Below are 6,000 nucleotides of genomic sequence, written 5' to 3'. Positions count from 1 at the left end.
TTTGTCAAAACTCAGGTGACTATATCTGCATGGATTTATGTCTAGGTCCTCTAATCTGTTCCATTAGTCTTCATGTCTCTTTTTGTTGGAGTCCCATGCTGTTTTTATTGCTATGGCTGTATGATATCATTTGGGTATTGTGAAACCTTCAGCATTGCTCTTTTTGCACAGTATGGCCTTGTTTATTCCAGGTCTTCTGTGCTTCCACATGAACTTTATGGTTGATTTTTCAATCTCTGTGGGGAATGCCATTGGAATTTTGATGGGGATTTCATTGAACATATAGATTGCTTTTGGTACTATAGCTAGTTTCATTATACTAATACTGCCTATCCATGAATGTGGGCGATCTTTCCATCTTCTGATGCTTTCTTCAATTACTTTCTTTGGTGGTATATAGGTTTCAATGTAGAGGTCTTTCACTTCCCTTGTTAAGTTTATTCCTATATATTTTTAAAAGATATTGTGAATGGTGTCATTTTCCTAAATTCTTTCTCAGTGTGTTCATTGTCAGTATGTAGAAAAGAAACTGATTGTTGATTTTGTATCCTGCTATTTTCCTGAAAGTGTTTATGAAGTCTAGGAGGTTTTTGGTATAGTTTCTAAGGTCCATTAGGTATAAGATTATGGCATCTTCAAATAGGGAAAACTTGACTTCTTCCTTTTCTATTTGAATTCCTTTTATTTCCTTTTCCTTTCTTATTGATTTGCCTAGGAATGTCAAAGCTATGTTGAAAAAGGAGTGGAGATAGTGGACACCCTTGTTTCATTCTTGACTTTAGTGAAAATGGCTTCGGTTTCTTTCTCCAGTTAGTCTGATGTTGGCTATAGTTTTGTCTATACTTGTGCATCTAATAAGTTAGATACATTTCTTCTACTCCTAGTTCCATCAGAGCTTTTATCAAGATAGGATGTTGAACTTTGTCAAATTATTTTTCTAAATCTATTGTCAGGGACTTCAGAAGGATAGAAAGGATGGGAGTAATATAAGAAGGTGGTAGAATAAATCAAGAGTTGAGTGGTTTATATGGAAGAAATAGAGAAAGTAGGAAAATGGAGGAGAGGAAAGAAGTAAATTTTTAAAAAGCGGGGAAGAATTAAAAAAGGAGAAAATTTTGGGAATAAAAGAAGGATAGACAAGTTAAAACTTTAACAAAAAGGAAAAAATTTAAAGTCTTAATTTCATCCTTTTTGCAGAGGAGAGCAAGTTTATTCTGTGTTCAATCAGTACACTGGGTATTCCCCTCCAATTTCTGGTCCTCAGAATTTTGTCTGCAGTTCTCTGGCTGTATTTACTCACATGTTCCCTTGGGGACCTGGACTGCACAAATATTACCTGGTGAAGAAGGTGGACTCTGAATTACGGAAACTGCTAGAATGAAGGGGTGCTACTCCAGCTATGAGAGGTAGCCAATTTTTGTTAGTTGTGGATTCTTAGAGCATACATACTAAGTTAGAAAGCACTTTTCTGATTTCTCAGTGTCTTCCCTCTTTTCTGTTAAGGTATTGCAATGGTTTGTTTTTGGTTAGAGACTTGAATGTGTTCTAGTGGCTTGCCCACTATCGCCTGGCTCCACCTATGGACAAGGAAGTAACTGCACTCAGCAGCAGGCTGTGCCCTTCCCCTGTCAAGCAAGTCTGCAGAATTGTTCCAGCTGGGCTGGTGTGATGCATTCTCTCAGACCCCTGCCTGTCCTACGGATAAGAGATGAGCTGGACTTGGCAGCAAGGCTGTGACCTTCCTCCCACCAGGCAGGTCAGCAGGTGCATTCCTGTTAGGCTGTTGTGGGCCTGTTCTCTCTATCCTTGTGACCAAAGCCTGTTTCATGGTGGTGGGGGGAGCCAGGCCAGAGAGCTGAGCTGACCCCTGTGGTAGCCCTCAGGGACTGAGAGCAACAACTATCTCACCTGAATGGTTTGCAGGTTCATCTGTCTGGTATGGGCAGGAGTGCAGAGCTAAGGTCAGCGAATGTCTTCTGTCTATGTAACTCAGCTATTGACCTGTTCTAGACTCTTAGCCCTGAATGCTGATGTTGATCCTCCTCGTGATCTTCATGGATTAGAGGCAGCTCAGGTCTGAACAGAGGAGAAGAAAAGAAGAAAAAAAGAAAAGGAAAAATCCTGCCAGTAGCAGTGGTGTGGGGTGGGGTCAGTCAGTACCAAGAACCTTGTGCCTGCTGTGGTGAATTTGTGCTTTTGAAGCCTTATTTGGAGGCTTGTGTCTCTAGCTATGGTCTGCTTTATGTTGGCTCCCTCATTAGTAGGAAACTAATCCAAAAAACAACCCTAGAAGCTATGAACCTGAGTGTTTCTTTCGGGTTTGTGGAGGTTCCTGGATGTGGCAATTATCAGCAGTTCACCATCTTTCCCAACCTTCATGCCTTTATCTTGCTAACCTTATAAAAGCTCATGAATACAATGAAAATGGGAAAAATGTAAGTAATCTCAATGCATTCTCACTCCACTTCATTCACATTTGCCTATAAATGTCAATGAAAGTCAAGTCTTAACTCCTACTTACTATACGTTTTCAAAATATTCCCTGAACTATAACCAATAACTCATTACTACCTTGTAACAAAAAAGACATTCCTGGAATTTTCTTGAGCATCCATTGGATGCTTAAGTTCTCTAAAAAAATGGGTTTCATATTCAGAATTATGCAGATTTAAGACATGTTTTCTAGATGAAACTTGGCTTATAGAAATTCTCCTTCAGCAGTTTAAAATACCTTGCAGCATTGTTTGTGTACTTCAATTTCAGTTATGGTTTATCCCTACTTCTTGTCAGCAATAAGTCCTCTCGGGTGAAGAAGGTCAGAACTCAGGTGGCTAAAGCAGGAGGATGACAAGTTCAAGGCCAGCCTGGACTACATAGCCAGGTACTGTTTCAAAAAAAAAAATCAGAAACAAAAGATAAAGGCACACCTGTGATACGGAATTCCAGCCACTGGCTAAGTGGACTCAGAACCAGAAGAGCGGGTTGACTGATGTTTTAAAGTATTTCTCTGGTTAATGCATCTCACAAATAATCTCCATTGCCCAAGTCCTTTCTAATGATTCCTTTGCTTTGAAGATCAACACTTGTAGCAGCTGTGACTTGGAATTCTTTTCTAGAAAGTACTTTAAATGGGTAACAAAACAGGAAAAAATTTAACAGAGTCTAAACAATTGCTGGTAGTTGTTTAATTTCAGCATGTTGTACTGATATTCCAGGCCACTGAGATAGAGACTCTGGCCAAGGCCTCTGCTCCTGGGGCCAGTGGCTCTGCCTTAGTGCAGAGCCAACAGAACCCTTCACCAGATTACCATCCCACTGGACAAGCAGGGAAAGAGTCTGGAGAATGGTGGGGAAATCAAGGAGGAAGCAGTGCTAGGGATGCTCAGGCATTCTGCTGGGGCAAACTGTCCATGGCAGAGCCGTGAGGATGCATCTCTGGGGCATCAGTCTCTATATATATAAGAAACAGAAAGAAGTAAATGTGGGTGACAATAATGAAAAGGATAACACTGTGTTAACTGCACAAGGTGCAAGGGTGCATCAAATCTCCTGTAAAAACCAGGAACTCTGCGGGGAGAGCGAGAGGGGGAAATGCCCAATGAGACCAAATAAGCCTCTCCCCACAGCAGGGATCTGAGGAATCTGCCCCGACACTGATACCCAGTGCCAAGCCCGCAAAGCCACCCTCTTATCCATCTTAGCCTGGACCTTGTATTCGCCCACCAACTCCAGATCCTTTAACCCTCAAGAAATGACCGTAGGAGAGCCTCTTATAGGCCCAACTGGATTGGAGTGGGTTTCATGGCCAGGGGAGAAAGTAGGCTGAGTCTTGGCCCATTGTCCCTTTCTCCCTGTCTGAAGCAGGCATGGGAGCAGGGCTATGCCGTTTCATTTGTGTCAGTAGTGGTTCCTGGCACAGGGCCTTCCACTGGGAAAAAGGAAGCCTCTGGAATGGCGACCCTATCTGCCTCTCATGGGACACAGCATGGTATGCTTTGGAGGATTGGCTGCTACTTTCCCTGCATTGGCCCCTCCTGTTTCCCACATAGACAGGTCACCTGATGAGGAAACCAAGCTGGAAGCAGTGCCATTCCTGTCTTGCCACCAATGTTGGAAGCTCAGGCATCTTAGATAAGTCACTTTCCCTCTAATGCCTCTTCCCCAGCTTAGTCTCTGGGGTAAATGAGGGCTAGGGGCCAGGACACATGTGCTGTGCAACCCCAGGTCAGCCGATTGGTCCAATTTATTACCCAACCTTTCCCCTGGGAAGAGTGCTGGGGCCATGTGTGTGTATAAAGGTCACCAGCCTGTGAATCACAGCCAGAATTTACTGGACCCCACTTTTCCACCAATTGTCAACTCCTTCCTGGAATTCAAGAGGTGACACCAAACAAACTTCTTAAAATAACTGTTAGGAAATTAATCTTCCCTGTTTCAAGTCTCTGTTTCCTTTCCAGTCTGTGTTGAAAGTAAAGGGGCTTCCTGAGGCCTGTGGCCCCAGAGCAGAGAGCCCTGGCGAGGGGTCAGAATGAGTGGCTCAGTCCCTGTGGTCTTATCACTCCAGGCTAAGAGAACAGGTGCGACCATTTGGTTCTCTTTCAATTGTTTTCTATACCCCAGCATGTCCCACTACTGATAGGTTGTGCCCAGAAGAGAAAGCAGGTGACCATGGCCGGGGACAACACAGTACTGAGCAGCCATCCTAGTCTCCATCAGGGACAGCAGAGGCTCCTGGAGCAGTCAGTTATCTTCTATTCCTCAGGAATCCAAAAGTCCTAAAGGCTTTCTATATATAGTATGTTTCTATAGTTACCAAATGATGGACACTTAAAGTGCAGTAAGGGAATTTGGGGTGAGGGTGAGTCCTCAGTGCCACTGTCCCTTCTGTATGTGAACATTCCTTCTAGAACCTCTCTGAGGTAGACCAGTTGCTGACCTTTCCCTATGCCCAGCACAGTGCAGACAAAAGCCAGTACTTCTGATGAGACAAAAACATTTATTAGAAAGCAATAGACATCTGGATAGGAAGACGCCATTATTACACAGCAGATGCACACATGTGAGAAAAAACAGTTTTGCTCTGTGTGGACTGAATGTTTTCTTGGGGAAAAGATTTCCTACCAACATTTATGTGAGGTGAATGGTGTGGGTGATCGTACAACACCCCTCTCCAAAGAAGACAATGCCTGGGACAGTGGACAAGGTAACCTGAGGCAACTACCCCCATTGGCCTATGTTGGCAGGGACCGATCCACCTACTGCTGACAGAATAGCTGTTACCTTTGGGGCTAGCTTGGGGATCACAGGCCCTACTCATCACTCTGCTTGGCTTAGGGAAGGAAGGAGTCCTGTGATAGTGGGAACACCTACCCAAAGGAGTCTGGGATTCTTGTTTGGGCAGATTTTTCCTGGAGCCAGAAGATTTATGGCGTAACTTCATTTTCTCCTCTAGCATCAATCCAGTAGTAGTCATGAGCATTTGGGCTTCACCCCCGCCACTATCCATGTGTCTGCTTGTGACTGACCCTTGGGTCTTGGGAGCAGCTGATGGGTCCTTGATATTTTTCATGGATTTTGCCTGCTCTTTGCCTTTATTGGGGAAAATTGACTTCAGAAATTTCCTTATCCTGTTCATGAAATGCCTTTCTGTAGAATCCTGTCCCTGCTCTGGTGGACATGGGGAGGAATTGCTCCCATCGGCATTTATTTCCTTAACCTGGTCAGCAGAATTCATCCCTGAGGCTTGGAAGAGCTTCACCCCTGCCAACTTGTCTTCCTGCTCTCCTGCTATGGGATTCCAACAGCTCTCTTTCTTCTCAAGTGAACAAAACAACTTGTTATACCATAGGTCTTGGAACTTGCAGGTCTTGAGCTCCTGTTGTTCCCGGTTGTAACTTCTCATTGACAAGGGAGGGCACAGCCCCTGGGAAATGTATGTGCTGCTACCAGAAATGTTCTGTGAACTTGACTGAGGTCCCTGGGAAGCCAGGATGTCTGCAG

The sequence above is a fragment of the Castor canadensis genome, chromosome 13 (assembly GCF_047511655.1).
Source record: "Castor canadensis chromosome 13, mCasCan1.hap1v2, whole genome shotgun sequence".
NCBI classification, from domain to species: domain Eukaryota; kingdom Metazoa; phylum Chordata; class Mammalia; order Rodentia; family Castoridae; genus Castor; species Castor canadensis.
Note: the sequence above shows the minus strand (reverse complement) of the source record.